We start from the raw sequence: 24019 nt of genomic DNA, 5'->3' as shown, positions 1-24019 counted from the left end.
CTACATGTTACAGGACACGGAACACGTACCTACAACCATTACTAAACTATAAGCTTTTTATCTATGCAAAACACTGTTGTTCTGGTTTTCATCCTGGCCGGGTGTGTGTTGTCCTGCTGACATCTGGTGTATGTCCACATTGGTCATTTGAACTGTGGCAACCCTACCGTATGTACATCTTGCCTAGCAATAGTGTTGGGTGATTGTGTACATGACTGCCTGTTCCACTCCTGGCAGTGGTCGTTTTACCCTTCAGAGCAGGCACTATTTGTTCAGGGGTGACTAATGCTGGTGTCACCTGTTCTGTACATCATTGACCATGATCTGCGCAGTGGCCGGTGACACTTAGCCCTGTTTCGCGCATATCCATATAGTCGTATTTAAACATCGCTTACCAGCTGTGGGCAATGCTTATTCCCGCTAATGTGTGCTACACATATTCTGATGACCTGCATCTGGACTGCATTACCCATGCTGTCGGGATTATGTTACATCCCTTGCGGGATGTGGGACCGGGAACATGCACGACAGTCACTGCATGTACCACTTGGACATCTGGGGGTTGTACACGAATTATGTAAATTTGTATGTGCAGTACACTACAGCAGTTACTCCACACTACACTCACATGGATGACTCCGTTAGTTTACAACTTGATGGGTCCAGTTAATGGTATGTCCATGTGATGTTTACTGGCTGTACTTCAGCACTGGGTATGTATATCACAATTAGGTACACCCGATAATTTGCTACACCTTCATATGACCATGGATGCAGCATGCCGGGGTGACTAATGCCTGTCATGGGTACATCCCCTGCCTTGACACTACATCCATGATTATGTTTTGTGAAGCCCCTCAGTAACGCGGTGAGTAATCCATGATGACTGTGTGTAGGACAGTGCTTACACACATGTGCTCCTGCAACTGCCTCTGCTCCAGTACGCGACAGTTGCTTACTCGATGTTGTGGCAATGGGTGTCACTGTTTGCCCCATTTGGTGTTTTGCCTCTGACAATCGGGCACGTACCTACCAATGTACCTCGGAACCTATACACACAGCACTGACAGATGCTGATGGGTGCATCTATGGTTCAGGTGTTGACAGTTCCATGTTCCCATGGCTGTTGCGTGTACAATGTTTGAGGGCTGCCTATGTAGGATTCCACAGTGGGCCACCTATACATCACAATTTACAGGTAGTTGTGTTTGTGTGCCATCCATGTTACTGTATGCAGGTGGGGAGGGGTGTCAGTCCATGGGAGCCTAAACTGTCAAGGTATGTGCTATACGTTCCCTCTTTGCCAAGGCGTAGGCATATTGGGCATGCCTCCGTCCACCTATTGGGGCTGGCACAGTGTGTCCATGGTCTGGATCCCTCTGTGCCTGTGCTGGCCTTGGCATTTGCGGTGGGCTGTGAGGCCCTCCTCCATTATGACCCTGCTGCAGCTGTTTCCTCAGGATCATATTATGTAGCATGGCACATACTATGAAGATGTGGGCACACGTGCCTGGAGAGTACTGCAAGGCTCCACCAGATGTGTCCAAGCACCGGAACCGTGATTTCAGCATCCCAAACACATGCTCTATGATGATTCTGATTTGTGCGTGTGCCCCATTATGGCATTTTTGCATTGGTGTGTGTGCATTTCTAATGGAGGTCATCATCCACGGCTCCAGTGCATAGCCAGCATCCCCCACAAGGTGACCTTGTGGGATGTCCCCCCTGACAAATACCTGATACAGCTGTGAGGCATGCCAGATATGGGAGTCATGGTAGTTTCCAGGGCTGCCAGCACACACATCCATGATAATGCCCTGGGCATTGCACATGACCTGGCAGTTGATGGAGTGGAATCCCTTGCAGTTTATGTAGCGCCTACCATACTCACCAGGTGGTGACTTAATTTGTATGTGCATGCAGTCTATCACACCCAGTACCTCCCGGTAGTTTGCCACACGGTGGAAGTGACGCATATTGCTGGCCAACTCCTCCTGAGTTCGGGGGAAGTGTATATGCTCATTGGCATGTGGTAACATGGCATCCAGGAACTGGTGTAGTACCCTGGATGCCGATGCCTGTGAGATCCCCATTATATCTCCAGTTGGCCTTTGAAATGTACCTGTGGCTAGTATTTGCAAGCTTACACATATCTTTGTGTTCACTGGGATGGGTTCCCCTTTGTTGTTTCTGGTTCTCAGGCGTGGCCGACACAGCTCTACTATTTGCTGTAAGATGTCCCTGTCCACCCTGTAATGCTGTACTATCTCCATTTCATGTAGCCCCTGGTAGGTTACCCTTGGTCTGAACACTCTTCTCCTCCTCCGAAGCCTACGGTGGTTGTCGGCATTATCCTCCGCAACACCATCAGTCTGTAACACATGCTGATGAATCACAGCTATGGCAGCTCCCAACATGTACATTTTAAAAGTTCTCCATCTGTTTACACCTATGGTGCAGTGTTTGGGAATTCACAGGTGTGTTTTGCGTGCTTTCACATTTTATACTGTTCTGCTGTGAACACTGATGATGTCATAGGGTGTGTATGTACGATCGTGGCTACAGGGTATCTTCTGTGTTTTATTTACAAAACCGCTATTGTGCTGCCTTTGGTGTTGCATTACATTTGGATGCCGTGATTAACTCCTGCCTTTCCGTTTACATTTGTGCATGTTACACCTACCATTTGCTGGCATGCACCCAGCTGCCTGCTTTCATTTGTACTTTCCTAGACCTGGCTTATCTTGCGTAATGTGTGCTATTGCCGATCTACTGTGGGTTTGCTTTGCTCTGCTATGACAGCTCTCCTATCTTTGCATTCCGGGTCCTCCACACCTTTCTTTGCAATCCTATGCCTCCCCTATCCTGTTTTGCAGGTTTCTGCATGCAGGCTTGTCTACTGCTGTCAATTGGCTTACGTGTGTTGATTGGTGTTAATTGCTGCTTACTACGCCAATTACCCTACTTTGGCATTTCCTTCTTTTCTTCCCATGACCTTCCTGTTTGTACTATTGTTCGCGGTGCATGCATCCGCTTACTGGGTTTCGGGCACGAGTTCATTCCCATACACATGCGCTTTCGGGCACCATGTGCGCTCTCAGCTAAACGGTTCTATACCTTCCTCCCCACCCCTGTCCTTCAGCTTTGCTTAGCAACGGCCAGGCCAGATTTGCATTGCTCCAATGTGCTTACTGATACAGTGACACACCCCTCTGCTGATGTCATGTATCACCTTCGATGCACTCCTCAGTGTTATAGCGCTGTGCCATCAGGTACATCCTTAATCCGGCGGGACATTTGCAATTCAGTATTACCTGCCTCATTTGCATGGCATCGACTACTAATTCATAGTTACAGCGCCGAACACTGTTGCGGGCCCCTAGCAACCCTTGCGCCTTGCTTGTGGTGTGCCATGCCTACCATTGCATATTATGGTGCAATCCTGATTTGTCTTTCATTGCGACTTTCTGCCATTTTTATATATTTCCTTTGTATTCCTGTTTGCACACACATGCCCTGAGGTTGTACAGTGAGTTACTATGGACATGACATTAAATGTTGTTTTTTAGGTGTTGTGCATCTTTTCTTGTGCCATTGGCTGTGTATTTTTCCATTGGCATATGTTAACTTTGTAATACATGTGTGTGGTCCGCTTCCATAACTCCGATGTTCTGTTTGGGAAAATGTAAACCGTGTTTTTTGGTTTACATTTCCATGGGCTTGCGCTACGCCTGCATCACTTCGTGAATCGCTGTATGTCTTCATTAGCATGGTGCAACACTGCGCATGGGGTGATTTGCATACCTATGCCAAGGGCTGTGTAGCTCTGGCGTACACCGGTAGTGCACATGGGATTGGTTCGTACCTGAATCTCTCGGCAGACATATTTGGCGTTATGTCACCTACGCTATGCCTGCGCCTGGCGCAAGCTTCATGAATCCAGGGGAATGTTTAAAAGTATACTTAATTATGTTTGTGTGAATATGGATATAATAATGGCAGGTGACTTTCATTGCAACCTAAAGAATAAGAAGAAGGACTGTGATGTTAAAATAGTTACAGAAATTATGATGAGTGAACAACTAAAATATGGGAGAATAAGCACACTGGACCTATAAAAGGAATAAAATAAAGACAGAAAGTGATTGATTTTTAATATCAGATAGTTTAATATTATTCAAAAAGGAATACAATATATTGATTTTCTGATCATGTGGCTATTTGGATAAAAATGCATGAAAATGAGAAATATATTAAAACAGAAAAAGGAATAAAAAGAATGGATGAAAAATAATTAGATATAGGAGAGAGAAAAGAGCTTATAGAATTATGGAAATATATTAGTGTGAGACCTTTCTATGAAAATTGGACCATTTGGTGGATTCAGTTTAAAAATAATATTAAACGGTGGTTTTAGAGTATATAGAAGAGAAAAGGAATAAAGAAAAAAAATGGAATACAGAGTCTGAAGTAAAGAACTTTTTAATGGTTTAGTAGAAAAGGATAGAATATTATATGAAAAAGAAAGAAATATATAAAAGGAAATCAAGAAAAAATTAATAATTTGTTATACTAGCAAAAATATTGCTTACAAGGGAAAAATATATGCATTTATTTATTTATTTCCAGTTTGATGACTGTTGAAGTTCACATGGTCAAACAGTGCCCATTTTCTGTGGAGGCACAGGAAAAAAAGACCCAAAAGCAGTATGGAATATACAGTATACTTCTGCTGGCTTTTCCCAGTTAGGGGTCACCACAGCAGAACAACAGACCACAGAACAATTGGCAGTGGAGTTTTACAGTGTTGAGTTGCCAGCCCAGCACCCAACCTTCCACAGAAGGCAGACACTCACACCTAGGGCCAATTTAGAGCATCAAATCCACATACAGCATGTCTTTGGGATGCAACAGGAAACCAGAGCACACCCGCCCAACTGCAGGAAGAACATACAGACTCCACACAGAAGGCACCCCAGCCAAGAATTGAACCAGAGAACCTCTTGCTATGAAGTGGCAATGGTAACTGCTGCACCACTGCGGCCACCCTTATGGAATATACAGTATACAAAAGCATAAATATACAATTTACAATACAAATACAAAATCAAGGAATATACGTTTAAAGACATATATTTTAAAATAAAGATAAAGTCAAAATTAGTACAGATAAAATAACTAAAAGTACAACTCATAGAGTGTTTATACAAGTTTGTGTTTGTTCTAATAATAATGTTAGTAATGGGAGGTTTGAAAGAGATGAGAGTGTAATTTAGGTGGGAAGGGAGCAGGAACAGTCCCCGTCTGAGGTAAGATAAGAATGGAAGAGAGATTTGAAATTGAGTTGTGAGTACAGTGGAGGGAGGCAGGGAGAATTCCATAGTTTTGCTAAGGAGTGTGATAGAAGTAACTGGCCAGGAGAGTGAAGCAGTATAGATTTTAAGGAGGTTTTGTTTTTCAGATCTAAGAGTACGACTGGGAAGGTAAGGGGTTAAGATAGATTAAAGAGAGGGGCAGATGGAGGGCTGGAATATGAGTTTGCGAGCAGCGGTGATTTGTATGAATTTCAGGTAATTAGGCAGCTCAAGCCAGTTTAGAAAGTGGAGGGAATGGCAGTGATGGGTGGAGTATTTGGTCCCTGTACTAAGTTTGTAAGTTTACAGACTTTGCTATAGCAGGCTTCCAGTTTGTTTTTTAGTCTAAGTTGGAGATGAATAAGTAGAGGGATGCCCTAGAAAGGGGAGCGGTTAGGAGGAGGCTAGAGTACGTCTGGTAGAAGTGGTTAGATAGCAATTTTGTCTATACAGCAGACCTAGTTTTTGGTGGGGTTTTTTTATATTATTTTGGATGTGGATATCAAATTTTAAATGCTCATCAATGGTGACTCTGAATAGTTTGTTGTGAGGTACAATATTGATTAGACTGTTATTGTGGCTTTTTATTTTAAAAGAGCTTTTGTCTATGGTAAAATTTCTTGAAGGAGAGAATATCATGATTTTTGTTTTGTTAGCATTGAGAGTGAGATGGTTGTTTAGCATCCAAGTTTTGGTATTGGAGAAGGCTGTTTGGGTTTTTTGAATGAGCTCAGAGGAAGAGTTTGCTGTACATATTATTGTGGAATCATCAGCATACTGGATCAGTGTAGCATTATCTATGGATTTGTGAAAGTTATTAATGAAAATATTGAAAAGTAAGGGGCCAAGAATAGAGCCTTGGGGGATGCCGGAGGAATTGGTGAGAAAGGATGAAATGGAATTTTTCCATTTAATAGCTTGTTGTCTGTTGGAGAGATATCTTGTAAACCAGGCAATGGAGGAAGGAAAGAAAGTGAGGGAGGAAAGTTGAAATAAGAGTAGAGGATGTGAGACAGTGTCAAAGACTTTGGAGAGATCTAAGTAAAGGGCGGAAATGATTTTCCCAGAGTGATGAGCATGATTAATGGTGTCAAGGAAGGACAGAAGAGCAGTGGTAGGGCTGTGGCCAGGCCTGAAACCATGTTGTGTTGGGATAAGAAGATGATTGTGAGTTAGGTATAGCAAGAGTTGGTGATCAATGCATTTTTTGAGCTTTTTAGAATAGATATAGGATAGAAGTTAAAGAGTCTGTGTTATTGCCACCTTTATGGAGAGGAGTGACAGAAGCTTTCTTCCAGATTGAAGGAACATAGGCTTCTTGGATGGACCTGTTGATAAGAATGGAAATGGGGAGGTCAGTGCTGTCTGCAGTTATTTTAAAGAAGGACTGAGGCAGATTATCAGGAGCATAGGAGCAAGGCTTTAGTTTAAGTAGTTTTGCTATGCTGCTGATGGGAATAGGTTGAAGATTGAATGGTAGAGTGTTAGAGAGAACAGAAGTGGATGAGGGACTATGAGAGGGAGAAAAGATGGGAAAGTTTCAAACTAGTTTGGTTATGCAGTCATCAAAAAAGGTGTTGAAGCTAGATGGAATTTCTTGGACTGGGGAGTTTGGGTTAGGGCATGGATTGTCTTTTCTACCAGGGTTTAGAAGGGAGGAAATGCAATTCCAGAACTTTTTGGTGTTAGAAATATGTTCTGATTGGAGTTTGGAGTAATAAGTCTTATTGTCTTTAGTTATTAGCTTCTTCGTTGAGTTGCAAAGTAGATTGCATTCGATTAGAGACTTTTTAAAATCAAGTTTTTGGTATTGCTTCCAACATTTGTCTCAGAGGTGCATTACTTTTCTGGTTTCTATAGATAGACAGGGAATGTTTTTGGCTGTTATTCGTTTTGTTCTAAGAGAGGCTATTCTGTTTAGTAAGTCTAGGAAGGTTTTGTTGAAGTAATTAGTTGCACTGTCCAGAGGCAGAGTCCTTAAGGGGGCCCAATTCATTTATTTCAGACAGTTAAAAAAAAAATTCTGTGGATTGAAGTTGGTGAGATTACAAGTTTGAATGTATTGATGTTGTATTTGGACAGAGGATGTACACCAGAGGGCGCAGGCTGGTCGGTGGTCGCTAAGCGGGTTCAGGTATAATTCCACTGTGTGAGATTAGATTGGGATGCGTTGCTAAGATCTAATCTATTGTAGTGCTAGAGGAGCTGCCTTTACTGGGTCCGGTAGGGTAGTTTATTAGCTGGGAAAAGTTAAAGAGATTAATTGTTTGGCTCACAGATTGTAAGGAGATGGTGGCCCAGTTGATGTTTACATCCCCAAAGATGAATGTTTCCTTTTTGATGTTGGAAGAGAACTATGAGAGAATGTCTTCAAGGATGGGGATGTTATCACCAGGGAGAATGTAGATTGTAGCTATACATAAAGATTTATGTTTGGTTATTTTTAAAAAGGCTATGGATAGTTCAACAGGACAGAAAAAGAGGAAGTAGCACAATATTTATCTAAAATAATGAAAGAAAGAAAATTAATAAGAGGATTAAAAATTAAAGAAGGGAAACAAGTTAAGAAGCAAGAAGGAATACATGAAATAATTAACAGCTATGTACTAAATTTATATGGTAAAAGAGAAGTGAACATAGAACAAATTTATAATAGTGAGAGATTTAATAAAGAAGACAATGAATATTTAGAGAAAAAATAAATATAAATGAGATGAACGAGATTATGAAAGATATTAACATAAATTCAGCCAATGGATTCAATGGGATTAAATATAGTATTTATAAAGAACTGAAAGACTGGCAAAAATTGGTACTTATACAAGTGATGAATGAATGAATGGAAAAAACGATTATGTACAAGGAAATTTTTATGGAGGGTTTGAAATTTATGTTTAAAAAGGGAAATAAGGATGAGATAAAAAATTGGAGACCTATAATGTTAAATAATACAGACTATAACATTTTATAAGAATAATCGCTAAAATATTGCAATGTAAAATGGAAAGGTTAAATTATCAACATTTGTTTGGAAGAAAAGGAAAGGAAAGGGAAGTCAAGATTTCTTGTGGTTAATAGCAGAATTAATTGATAACATTATTAATAAGAAAGAAGTAAAGGTTATGATAGGTGATGTTAGTAAGGCATATGATAATATTCAATATGAAGCATTATGGAGACTTTTGAAAGCATATAACATAAATGACAAAATATTACATAATATTAAATTGATATATGACAAATATTATATGAAATTAAACATAAATGGTTGGATTGGGGAAGACATGGAAATAGAGTGTGGAGTAAAACAAAGATGTCCTGCCAGGAGTGTAATATTTTCATTAGTTATGAATGTAGTAGTTAGGGAAATAAATAAAATGGCAAGTATTGGCGGATATAAAATAATGAAGGAAGTACAAATACTTATAATGCATACTTACACTAATGGCATAATAATTGTTAAAAATAAATTATGGATGGAAGAAATAAAGGAAAAACTAAATATAATATTAAAGACATGTGGGTTAAGTATAAATAAAGAAAAAGTAAAGGATTTGTATATGAAGGTATAATAGGAATTGTGGAATATAATGAAAAGTGCATAGACATATTAGAGATAGTATTTGGTAGAAGTGAATATAAACATGAGTAATGCGAGAAAATTATTAAAGGAATCAAAGATATGATTGCTTTCTGGAAAATATATACATTTTTATATAGAAAGAAAGTGTATTTGATAAAAAAAAGCTATAGTACTGGGAAAAACAGCCTATGTTGCAAACATTTACATGACACTGGTAAAGTATGAAAAATAAATTATGATAATATTTTCATTCATCTGGGGGTCGAGACTGAATCCTGAATTTTATATATGAAAAAAGACTGGGAGACTGGGATTGATAAACCCAATTGTATATGCAGCTTCTTTAAATATGTGTAAAGTGTTAAAAAGACTTTTGAAATATTAAAAAAATTGGTGGAGACAATAATATATGGTAAATACAAGGAACTTTGAGAAGGAATGGGAGTGAAGAAAAGAAGTAAAATCATTATTAATAAAGAAATTAAAGCACTTCATAGTAAAATTGTATTATTGAAACTAAAAAAGAATATAATAGAAAAAAAAAGAAAGGAATGGTATGTTAATATTATGAAATCAGATTCATGGAAAAAAGTAATAATGATGAGATATACAAATTATAAAATAATTAAATAATGTAATGATTTTTTTTGTGGAGGTTCTCCACAGAAAATTACCAGTAAAAGCAAATATGCATACAAAAGTAAACAGGATAGAATATGTAATAAGTGTAGAGTTTGAAACTACAGAACACATTTTAAAATGTGAAAGAATTTAAGAGTTGTGGAAAGAAGTATGTAAACATGATTTTGTTAAAGATTACTTGAAATTTGAAATGTTACGTATGGACATGATAGAATATGATTATTATGGAAAACAATCTTAAGAAATGGCAAAGAAACTGGACACAGTTATATTTTATGTAACATGAACAATATGGAATGAGTGACTTAATGAGATCAAATACAATGCAAAATGGAATTTGACAAAAATTATTGGAGAAAATATGGTTTTGGTTGTGGGTAAAAGGGTGGGGGAAATACTTAAAAAGAAGGCAATGATATATATTGAGTGATGTTCTTCCTGTAAATAATGTAAATATGTGAATATGTAAATAATATGAAATGTATGAATGTTTACAAATAAAAAAACCTACTCGTCATTGCTGTGAATGGGATGTATTTTTCATAAGTACTTCCTTTTCCATTCCAGGAAAAGAAGTGGCCCAGAGAAATGGGGAGGCAGATGGCGAGAGAAGGAAATAATGGAGTGATGAGAGAAATGGAGAAGAAAACCAATATCTAGACCAGACAATACACGCAGGATTCTGAGATGTTGCAAAGAAATCTGTTTGAGGGAGATGAGTTGGCAAATGATGAATGTATAATTAAAACCTACAAGTTCAGAGGGTTGCAGGATAGTTTACTTAAAAAAATGTTGATGTAGATTGAGCCAGACAGGAAAGGAGATGTTTTCTGGGGGAATATTATCGAGAAAAATAAAAAAAGGAGGATGCAGAGACAATCCTGAAGAATAGAGATAATATGGAAAAAAACATATGCAGAGAAAGTAAAAGAAGAAAAGGGGAGTAGCAGAAAAAAGGCAAAAGAAAATGAAAAATGGAAGTAGGTGGAAAGGATTTAAGGTAAAGAAGACAAAGAAATAGACAAGTATGTAGACAATTTAACCGCTCCTTTGAGTGGAAAACCACATGAGGCAAGATAATGGGTTATTATTAACAAAGAGACATTTTGTGACATTATATCTGAGATTTGTTTTTCAATGGATATTTTCTTGGAGAAAAAAAAATAAAGACTGTATCCCATTGAATCTTCATGTGATAAAAGCATTTAACAGGGAAACAAAAAAATCATGTACAATTTTGAACAGAGGTGGGAAGACAGACTTTGAAAGAACACTTAACTTTATGTAAAGAAATACTTGACACTGCACAAGTTTATGATAAAAGAGGCTTATGGACTGGTTGATGAGATTGTAATATTGTGTTAAAATAGAAAGAGAAAAAAATTCTACATATACCAAGCATAATAAATATGGAGGGAAATAGGGGTATTATAAAGTACTGTGAGCAACCCATTTTCTTTTTTTTTTCATGTAATAGAAGGACATGTGATAAGTAAATCTGATAAAAGAAAATGTTATATTTGTTGGGGAATATGATATGATGCAAAAAATGTGAAATAAAATATTATAAGTATAACAAAATTTACATTTAGGGATGGACTGTAAAAATGAAAATAAGAGTACGGAAAATGAAAAACAAAAAGAAGAAAATGAACAAAATGAAGAAATTTTAGAAGTAGAAGAAATAGAAGAAAAATTAGATGCTAAAAAATAATAAAGATGACATAGTAGAAGGCTCTGAAAGAAGTGATGAAGAAGGCATAAACTGGGAGGTAGTGAAATGGGGGAAATAATTATATTGGTAAAAGGGCAAAAGATAGAAAAAGAAAACTCAAAGGGATAAGTACAAAAGCAAAAAAAGAAATGGATGTAAAAAAATATATACAGCTAATGAGTGGGAGATGTTATAATGGTTAAGACATTTGACACAGACACAAAGTACAGTGTCTGATTCTCACCTTTGGGAGGGAAATTGGCTAGGCTTAGAATGGCCTATTAAAACAGCTAGCCTAGTAATTAACTATAAACTTATGAAACCATGAATCTAAGGAAAAGGAAAAATGAAAATTAAAAGTGCTTTCTGTAGACATCAATAGTTTTAAGACTATATTAAGAAGAATAGGGATTTTGGAGTGGTGTAATACAAGTGATATTGATGTAATTATATTAGAAGATCCAATATTTTTAACAAATGAAGGAAGATTACAAACATAGAAACTATGGGGAGGGAAGATAATCTAGACTTTGGGAAATGAGAGATGTTCAGGAATAGCCATATTCTGTAAAAATACAGTTATGATATTATATATGAATTTAGCAAAATGGCAAGATTAACCACTGTAGGTATAAAATGGAAAGAACAAGTATATAGAATTATAGCATTATATACTTATACTAATTGTAAAAAAGGAAAGCTTATTTCATCAGAAAGCTTATTTCTTCATATTTTAAACTATGTAGTGATAAACATGAATACTATAAAAACAGGAGATTTAAATTGTTGTTTAAAAAGCTCTGGCCCCCTGCACCACCTTAGTAATAGGTGATAAACCTAACCATAATGCTGCCCCTTCCTCACCCTAACAGTACACTTTGACATCAGTACAATCTCTGCATAACACTGCAACTACACAAGACAGAACTTAGAGACACAAACATTCACAAACACACACAAACAACACTACATCTATCCCTTAACCTAACCCTTATCCTTACCCTAAAATGCACAAACTTGCACACAAACACACAGCATCCATGCTACACATATCCATGACTCGAACTCTAACTCATACACACATACACACACACACACACACACACACACACACACACACACACACACACACACACACGATCTCACTGCCCAACTCCACTTACCTGAATCGACATTCCATACCATAAACATATTAAACATATCCACCATTCAGCCATCCATACCAATGGCAGTAAATCACACCCCTGCATTTGTTGAACAAACATCAATTTGGTAAAATGCAGGGGAACCATATATATATATTCATATATATATATATATATATATATATATATATATATATATATATATATATATACAGAGAGGGAAAGAGCTATATATCTATAGCTATATCTAGTTATATATCTATATCTATCAATATATATATATATATATATATATATATATATATGTATCTATTTATATATATATATATATATATATATATATATATATATATACATACACACACACACACACACATATATATATATATATATATGTGTATATATATATATATATATATATATATATATATGTGTGTGTGTGTGTGTGTGTGTGTGTGTGTGTGTGTGTGTGTGTGTGTGTGTGTGTGTTTTGGGGTCTATATTAGAACACCAAACATTTAAAATTTCGAGTCTTCTAATATCGACCCATTTTCAGCGAACAAAATATCGAAGAAACAGAAAACCAAATTTTTTCCTAAGGAAAGAATTTGATTGTCCGCTTCTGTTGCTTTGGTATTTTCAGCACTGTGGTGTAAAGTTACAGGTAAGGTTCAGGTAAGTGTGCGATTGTGTGGATGTGAAGGTTAGCGCAGGGTAGGTGAGTTAAGGTTAGGGCGCGGGTTAGGTGACTGTGCGATAGTGACAGACCTTAGGGTTAGGGTTTGGGTTAAGGTAAGCGGATAGTTAGTGGTGTATGTATAGTTTAGTGTAGGGTTAGGTGTAAAAATTTAGGTGTATGTGTGTGGATTGCTGTTTGTTTGGTGTGTTTCTGTTGTGTGTATGTGTTTTGGAACAGCACATTTTTTCCCTAGGAAAAAAATTGCTGTTCTGTATGTTCAATGTTTTAAATTTTCGATTTGTAGGGTTCGATATTAGAACACTCGAAATTTTGAAAGTTTGGTGTTCTAATATAGAATATATAGAGATTTATGGAAGATAAAAATACTGCCAGGCCTAAACGTAAAATGGTCAAATCTATTCTTAGGAGAAATGATACGTCATCTAGCGCTTCTGAATTTTCTTCCAGTATTTCTAATACTGATACAGAACCTGAAGTAGAGGATGCCTGTCACTACTTCACCAGCATCCAAGCGATACAAAATACCTTTAGGAGGGCAGGCCGCAAGCATCATAGAAAAGTCCATACAGAAGATATTCCAGGACAGTCTGCATCAATAACAGACACTATCCCAAATTCTGTACCTGACAATGATGTTGATGATGTTAATTATGTTAACAACTTAGTCATTAACTTAACAAAGTATAATTTCTCATCTAGTGAACTCAGTGTGTTAAATAAAGGTCTGGGATTTGTGCCATCCTTTTATGTGTCTCATTATGATATAACTAATGATGTAAAAACCTTCTGCAGAAATTTAAATTTAAAATATTTTTTTGCACATAAAGAAGGGGCTTTAAAAAGAACTGGCCCAGAGGGTTTTCATTTTAGAAAATCAGAATGTGTGCCTCCTTATAGTACCATAAACTTTTTTGAGTAGTTGGTTTTAAAGGATTTGCATGTTAATCAATCTAACATTTTTCGGTCCGGTATGGACAATTTGACTTCTTCTGAGAAACAGGCTGTTAAATCGCTGGCAGAGAATGAACATATAGTGATTGTAGGAGCAGATAAGGGTGAAGCAGTTGTTATATGGGACAAGACGCATTATTTGCTAGAGGCTCAACGACAGCTATCTGACACAGTTTTCTATTTAGTAATGTCTACTAATCCTACACCAGAATATTAACTGGAAATTGACAAGTTTCTTGAAGAGGCCCAAGACAAAGGGGTAATTACAGCCCCTCTGATGTCACAGTTGAAGGTTGAGGTACCAATACCTCAATACTTCTATTTGGTCCCCAGGATACACAAAACACTTCATAATCCACCTGGACGCCCTATTGTGGCAGGCAGAAGCTCAATGACTGAACCTTTGTCTGAATATCTAGAGTATAAGTTAAAACAGCTTCTTCCTTTGGTTACAGCTAGGATCAAGGATACCAAACAGTTTTTGTTCTTGATGGACAATTTGACTACATCTTATATGAGGACTCTAGATGTTCAATCACTGCATACTAGTATTCCACATGAGGGAGGAATTAGGGCTATACAATATTGGATGAAACAATCCAGCTTAATTAGTGAGGAAGAAAGTGTATTTCTGATACAACTGCTAAAACTGGTGTTAGAGCATAATGTTTTTTTGTTCCAGAATCAATGGTATCTACAGGTAAAGGGAACAGCTTTGGGGGCAACATTTGCCCCTATTTATGCAGACCTGTTTATGGGATACCTTAAAGTTCAATACATCTGCACTGCTCCACCCGGTTTCAAAAGTAAACTCATTATGTGGCGATGATACCTGGATGATTGCTGGGTTGTCTGGGGGGAGAGGGTGACCTACTTGCTTGGCATTCTTTTGTCGAATATCTTAATCACAATCAATATGGCATTAGGTTTACTGGAGGCATTAACTCAAAGGAGGTTGAGTTATTGGATGTTAAAGTTAAAAAGACAGGAGATGGCACTTCGGATACCGACCTGTATAGACAACCATTTTCCAAGAATGCCTTTTTACATGCCAGTAGTTGTCACCCCTGCCACACAATCCAAAACATACCAGGGTCACAATTTGTCACCCCCGCCACACAATCCAAAACATACCAGGTTCACAATTTCAAAGAGTTAGGAGAATCTGCTCCCAGGATTCTGTATATGAAGCACAGGCTTTAAATTTAAAAGCCAGATTTATTAACAGAGGTTATAATAAAACTAAGGTAGAAGCAGCCCTTAGGCTATTTAAAGATGAGGACAGAATGGAGTTATTGTCAGATAGACAGCAAAATGCAAGGTTACAAGAAGATAAAGTGAGATTCATTACAACCTATGGTACTAATACTTTCCACATAAAGGATATTCTTTCTAAACATTGGCATATTTTACACTCAGATTCTTTTTTCACACAGATAGTTGAGGATCATTGTAGTTTTGGATACAGAAAGGATAAATCACTGGGGCAACATTTTTCAACCTTTAAAAAAGGCAGAGTAGTGAACTTTAAATCCACAGTGGGTATGGTAGGCAATACCTACTGTGGTTTTTGTAAATATTGTAAACTGATGGCAAAAACCAAGTCTTTTACATCAGTGAATACCAAGAGGGTGTTTGATATTAAACATCTGATAAAGTGCATCAGCACGTGGGTTATTTATATGGCTGTGTGTCAGTGCGGGGCTTTTTATATAGGTCAGACCTCTTGTACACTAAAACAAAGAATTGCTTTGCCTATCAGTGACATAAAGTGCCAGAGAGCTCGAAGTGCTTTATACAAACATAAGACAGTTCACACTACAGCTCATTTTGTGTTTGTAGGACTAGATTTGGTTACTATACAGGAAGATAATATTTCACTTAAACACAACATTTTGTCTAATAAGGAACGTAGATGGATTGTCAATCTGGGGGCTCTTTTTAAACCAGATTTAAACAGCCAGTGGTAGAATCAATATAGAAAACAAAACATGTTAATAGATACTTACTATAGGGGTTTCTACAGCATAGTGATTTAAAGGTAGAGTGTGGGTTGTCCAGATTAGACTTAACACACTTTAGATAAAACATAATATGCAATATTATAGTAACATATTTTTTTATATCTATAGTATTCTTACATGTATTGTTTACAGATTTCAGTATATAAGCATTTGTAATAGGGTGCTGGTATTTTGACATATTTTCATATATGACAATACATACATGCATTTATTCATATTTGTATGGATTTGTCTATTTTTTTCTTACATATTGGTTGGGAAACTATCTGATTATATAGTGACATGTGTTTACATCTGTACTAGGTTTGTGTATGATAATGTATAATACCCTTGTTGAATGACATAAATCAAGGTTCTTTATGATATTGTTAATTAATGTCTCTTTTAAATCAACTGTATTACGTCAGGGGGAACACATATATATTTGGTTGGTTAAGAATAGAGAGTTATGTAGTTTCACTGCCCAAATTTTTAGGAAAATAACATATTCAAATTCATTTTATCATTTTTCAAGTTGCCATCCCTTCCATCAAAAAAGATCTGTGGTCAAGGGCCATTTGGTGAGGACCTCACGTATTTCTAGCTCAGACGTTGACTTTAGCAAAGAATGTTTATTTTTGAAGCAAATGTTTATGCATCATGGTTACCCTGAACACTTATTAGACTCTTTAATAGAGGAGGTTACGTTTAAAAGAGAAAGGTTATTGTTAAAACCAATATTAATGGTTAAACCCCAATCTGATACTGGTAGTATTACATCGGAATTGGTAACTACCAATTTTTTTACTAGGCAGCCAGTACAGAAAGAGCAACATTCCCAATGTACTTTCATTACAACTTTTAATGTTCAAAGTAACTTTATAGTTAAAATAGTATGTAAGAATTGGGATCTGTTTAGCTCTAATCGTGTTGTTTGAACAGCTGGGGTGTAAACCTTCAATAGTATTCAAGAGAGGGAGCAATTTGAAAAACCTTTCGGAGAGGCATTATACAATGATGCCTAGAATTACAGGAATGTTTAAGTGTGAGAATTGCAATTATTGCAAACATATTGGTGTGACTGGTTCATTTGAAATTAATGAGCAACACTTTAAATTAAAATCAAAGTATAACTGTAATACTAAATTTATTGTCTATTTGGCAAGATGTGTAGTTTGTCCCACATTCTATGGTTCCGTGAAAGAATATACAAACATCTTTATGCCATTGGTCACAACAAAATTGATAATGCGTTAGCGAAACATGTCCACTTGAATGTACATTATCAATTCAAATTTTTGGTTATTGACCATTTTGCACATGATATTAGGGGTGGTCCGGCTTCCTTTAAATTGGAAGAATTGGAATTATTATGGCAGTTGAAATTAAATGCATTTAACTTTCCTGGTTTAAATGAATCATGTTCTATTATGAGCAGTTGAAAGCTTAAAAGCCTACAAAGATAGATTTTTTTTCCTGGTAATATATTTTATCAAATTATTGTGCATCATGGCACTGTTTGAAGTAGAATCTAGGATAGGTATTTTAAAGAATATTTTTATTTGCCTATAAAATTCCATTAAATTTGTCATATACATTCATGTAATTTTTAATATAAATTTGTGTATATAGATTGCATGTGGTTTTATATACATTTTATACTAGAGATTTGAGTTCAAGTTGTTGTTGGTTTATTGATCAATTAACATGACAGTTTCCCACACTTTTTAGTGGTGATCGTATTTAAGAATGCTTAATTGGTTTCATTTTTCACTTCTGAAGAAGTTTGCCAGTGAGCAGACGAAAAGCGCTTAAAGTTTTTATTCTAGTCTTTTTTACTTTATTTGTAAAATAAATACAGTGTGCAGACTCTACAGCCGTTTGGTTCTTTTGTGGAACACATATATATGTTTTGGTACATAATGTTTAGAGGTTTATTTACGTAAGATATTTGAATAATTGGGGGACATGTTTTCTACATTATGGGTCTGCACCTTTAAATTTCTGCTGTTCGTTGTTGTATTCTTTTGCATGTAAATCCAGGTTTCTGCCTTTCAAATTACACACTGATGATGCTTTCGGCGAAACCGGTCACCGGTCTGTTATTTGATGCAGGCTTTGCTTCAATTAAACTTCTCTTTACAGCTGCTGTTTTTTTTCGTTTTGTTATAGAGTGCTGAAGAATTGCTGGGCATTTATATTCAGTACTTCGTGCACCTGTTCAGTACATTTGCGTGCACTGCTTTCTTTGGGATTTATATATATATATATATATATATATATATATATATATATATATATATATATATATTTATTTATTTATACACATATATATATATATATATATATATATATATATATATGGTTCTACCTGACATAATCGAAACCACACAACACCGACAACCACATCACCGACACCACATATTCGACAGTCCATAAACACGAAACCACACATAACCGACAACGAAATAACCGACGGTACACAAACACGAAACCCCATACAAAACAAAACACATCCCCATTCCACAAACCACACACACAACACAAGCACACCAAAATCCTTACAAGCCCACACTAAACCTTACCCTAACCCTAAGGTCCGTCACTATCGCACACTTACCTACCGCTCCTAACCCTAACTCACTTAACCCCGCCCTATCGCTCCCTAACCCTAACTCACTTAACCCGCCCCTATCGCTCCCTAACCCTAACTCACTTAACCCACCCCTATCGCTCCCTAACCCTAACTCACTTCACCCACCCCTATCCCTCCCTAACCCTAACTCACTTAACCCACCCCTATCCCCACAGACCGTCAATCTCCACACTTACCTGCCTCGCACCCTAACGTCCGTCACTACCGCATACTCACACAGCCTTTCCCCATGTCGGCATCCTCGGCGTTGGTGTTGTCATCCGTCGTGTCGGTCTTCTGCATTGTCGATGTTCTGCAACCCGCGATTCGCGTCGGTCTTCTTCGCTTTCGATCTTCTGGAGCTCCGGATTCCGATGTCGGTCTTCTCAGCTGTCGACGAAGTCAGGTAGAACCATATATATATATGGATTCACTTTATAAGCTCGAAATTCTGAAATCTCGAATTTCAGAATCTCAAGCCCATAAAGTGGAAAATCAAAAAAACCAAAACCACAAAACTGCGAAAGCCTAAATCCCGAAACCACAAAACTGTGAAATTCAAACTCCCAACATTTTCAAACACTAATACATCACACACACACACACACACACACACACACACACACACACACACACACACACACACACACACACACAGACACACACACACACAACTAAACAAGCACACGCACCTACCCTTATGATATGCAGGGGCAAGCCCCACTGCACCGCCCATGTGGGGAGCTGCACCCCCACACCCCCCCCACTAAAATATTCTAACTCGAAGATCGCACTGCATGCACACACACATAAAACACCACCACACAAACTACATTCCTCTCGCACACACTCATCACAGTAACAACAGACATTAACACACACTACAACCCCTACCCAACACCCTTAAACATAAATACTTACCTGAATCCATAAACACAACACAACACCAGAACCACTAATTCAAAATCTCCAGAATTCAAGATTTTGAATTTTGCACTTTTAGGGTTGCGATCTTCTAATCCTTCCACTTTATGAGCTCGAGATTATGAAATTTGACATTTCAGTATTTCGAGCTTATGAAGTGCTCCCATATATGTATATGTGTGTGTGTATATATATATATATATATATATATATATATATATATATATATATATATATATATATATATATATATATATATATATATATATATATATATTTATCATCATCATCATCATCAGCCCCTTTTTCCCATTTTTTTTTTCTATATGGGGTCGGGGTATAGTGTTAACTGTTGCCAACTCTCTCAATTCAGTGCCACACTCCTGCCTTCTTCAACATTCATGCCTGATTGTCGCAGATCTTCTTTCACACAGATCATCCACCTCTTTGCTGGACATCCTCACTTCCTCTTACCTTCTTCTTGTCTGTCCCAAATTTTCCTCACCAGATTGTCTTCTGCTTTTCTACACATGTTCCCAAACCACTGTAGTCTGTTCTCTTTGATCTTTTCTGCAATAGGAGCTACTTTGGCTTCTGCTCGTATGTCGTTATTTCTTCATCTGTCCCACAGTGTGCATCCTATCACCTTTCTCAGGCACATAATTTTCATCACTTCTAGCTTCTTCAACTGTTCAGCCTTTACTGGCCAGGTTTCTGTACCATACAGTAGTACTGGTCACACCACTGTCTTGTACACCTTACTTTTCAGCTTCTTTGGCACATATATATATATATATATATATATATATATATATATATATATACATATATATATATATATATATATATATATATATATATATATATATGGGTTTACTTTTTTTAATGAATTTACACTTCACTGAATTTCAAAAACCTGACTACAATTGAACAAAACTGCACTTTAATGAAAACACACTACTCTGAATCACACATCATCGAAGAATGATCAGCACTTCCAGCATCATGGAGAACAGGTATCGTGTTTTTCTTTATTGCTTAAAGTAGTAATGAGAGTGGGATGTATACAACAGTTGGAGCTTTTTGATATGGATCTCAGTACAGTAAGGATAAGGAAATATACCCTTTTCCCTACTGTAGTGTTATCTCAGAGTTGGTATATATAAGTTGCAGGGGGTGTGGGGGCCGCAGCCCCTGACATCAGGGATGCAGGAGGGCTTTTCCCCCTGCAAAAAGGTGTTTGACATATACATTTTACTAATATTAAGTTTCGGAGAAGTGTAGTTCGGAGTAGTTTGTTTCCATTAAAGTGCAGTTTTACTCATTTGTAGTTGGTTTTTGAAATTTAGTGAAGTGCAAATTCATTGAAGAAAAGTAGACCCATATAGATATATAGCTATAGATATAGAGATAGATATATAAATATTCATGCATATAGATATGATCATATTGTACTGTACACTAACTGCCAGCAATATTCAACACATATCTGGAAATCTAGACACTTCTGCAACACTGCTCAACTCTCACTTTTTAAATATGTCCTGCATCATACACATATTCATTTGTAGGACATTTTTATTTTTTGTAAATCTGTAGTTGTTCTGTGAGATGTGATGAATTCTTATAAACTGTGGCTCTCCATTTCCCTTCTTTTTACAATACCACAGTTATATAGCATTGTCCAAGCATGTACTCCTCCCAGCTAAGGATCACCATCTGGTATGGACTGGTGAAGATAGAATACAGGAAAAGAGTGAGAACAGGAAACACCATTGCTGCTCTTAGAAGATGTCTTGACACTGTACTGCATGACCCTTCCCCCCACACTGTGTTGTTGTCATTCAGAAGGCAGTTGTGGATACTGACAGCAAAACAAAACACCTAGCCCATGTATTCACCTACTCTGGCAACTGTTAATGGCTTAGGGTTCACTAAGGCTTCAGGTTTGCCCTATCCCACACCAGCCTTCTCTGAAGAGCTTGATGGGAAAGCATAGTTTCATCATTCCTCCCTTTCCCCACTAGCTCTTACAGGTGCTTGGGCAGCTATTTTAAACTAGTCTGGGTAATAGTAAAGACATCATCCAGCTACACAAATAGACCTGCCAACCTCTCCAAGACTTATGGAATTAGTCCCATATTTGGAAGCATCACCAATAAGCAGTAGACTTGCATAGTAATTAGGCTGCTCAGTTCATTGCCATTTGTTGCACAACATTCATGCACATATGATATGCTTTAGCTGGAAACTCATCAATTGTCTAAACCATCTTAAAATAACATCAGAAGTGTTACTGATAGTTTTGAAGAGATCTTGCAGTGTTTCAGGAAGAAAGGCATCTTCTCTGGTCACTCTCTTAATCCATTTTGTAGACTAGTAACAAGTTAATACCATTATTTGCAAAAGTCAATTAAGTTTTAAATAATGTAATATGTACTCTGCTGTCTAATGAGACAATGGAAAAATGAAGTAATAGGACATAGAATAGCAGAAAACTCAGAAGAATTGATCACCCGTGTGGCAGAAAGGGAGATGGAAATAGACGTCAGAGAATAGGGTATAATCTTGCATTGGTTCAAGACTGATGCTACAGATGTTTTATGAGGAAAATTCTAGTTGGAATCCAAAAGGCCAACAAGAAATTAGAAGAGATTATTGATAAAACTTCCAGGAGATATAATAAAATTTGTGACAGACTGAATGATCATGTGAACCCAAGCTTGGCAATTACAGCAGAAATGCAAAGTTGTGAAGGATCAACATTTTCATTTGAAACTGACACTGGTAAGGTTGTTATATGTGTATATTGAACAAGAAGATATATCTGTGAGAAAGTGTATGCATGTAACTGGAATTCTAGAGAGAGGAAGAGAATGGCTGTATTATGTTTATGAAGTGAAGCTGGCTTCCTGGACTGGTTTGCAAACAGATTGGATCAGAACTGAAACACTACATCAGGTATATATGTCATGGACAGTTGCAGCAGTTTAAGCAACCTTAAGATATGCTGATGTCTTTTGAAACTTTATATTTGAAGGTCCAGAATTTGACTCTGTTCTGACAATCGGACAGAGTTTACAAAATGTGAGTAAAAAAGAGTCTTTTAAATGATTTCTCAGTACTCGCATGTGGAACACATGCTTTGTTTATGGCGGGAATTGGTGATGAAGTACAGGATGCTGTACTCAACCATTTCCAATGTTCCCACAAGGAATGAAAACCATTTTAATAGATGCATAATAGGTGTTGAACAATGTTTATGAGAGCTGGAGAAGACTAAGGGTTGTGCTGCATAGAAACCCAGTAAGTGCGTTCAGAGACAGCATAAGAGTGGTGATCCATCAGAATGGCACAAGAATTTAACCTTTGTGCAATTGTTTTGTTATCATAAGGTTATGTTGGTCGTCCTTCATCAGGTTTTGATTTATGGGTATCTATATTAATGCTAAACATGCTATCTACTGAGTGATGGTCAACATAAAGATCACTGTTGCAGTAACCTGTGCTATATGGGTCCTACTCCTTAGTTTTTCAATGCTTATTTGTGGCCTCCATGGACTCCAACTGTCAGGAGCTCAAGGGGACCTATATAAAAAGACAAGAGTGTAAATTACCTCAGATTTGTTTTGGTGCGGAAGAGCATTTTTAAGCCCTGTGGAACTGCCTGTTGGCTAGTGGTCCTTCAAGGTTGGGAAGAGAAGTGTTCTGCTGGAGAAAAAATTTCACATATATTTGTGAGGAAAATGCATTTTTTCTGACTGAAATATTGTGTTTAGCTAAGAAACTTATTGTTTTTTCAGAACTGTTATTACACTTCAAAGGGAGCTTATGTATAAACACTTATGTGATCTTTTGTGTGAAAAATTCTTGTGTTTTTTAATTACTTTTTACTCATGTTTTGTATACTGTGTATTTGGGGCAAGATAGTGTGTTTGCTGGTGACTGTCAGAGGATTATCTACCTCAGGATCACTTGTTTTTTACTTCACCTTTTACTGACTTGTCCAGGTTCTGATGTCTGTTTTCAAGATTTCATTCTCATCTTACCAACAGAACAATCACCGGTAAATGGAGCAATCACTGTTCTCCGTGGTTTCACCTTCTCCTATTTGTAAGAAGAAAGTTGTCAGGTCAGCCCCAGTTTTGCCTTAGCCAGTACTACTCAACAATACTGTAGATGTTTGTTATTCCTCAGACTATTCGTCTTTTCCCCAATCTCCTTAGTGTAGCAAATGCAGCCACCAAAGACTGGGAAATAACCATGTCCTTTGTGGCTGCAGGGATAACTGTGGTGAGCAAGGAAGAACCACTTTTGTCAGTCTGAGGGGAAGGAGCAATTGAAGTTTCTTCACTTAGTCAGGATAGA

This window comes from Protopterus annectens, chromosome 1.part1, assembly GCF_019279795.1.
Source record: "Protopterus annectens isolate FY-2018-M chromosome 1.part1, PAN1.0, whole genome shotgun sequence".
NCBI lineage: Eukaryota > Metazoa > Chordata > Ceratodontiformes > Protopteridae > Protopterus > Protopterus annectens.
This window is presented reverse-complemented; position numbering follows the sequence as displayed.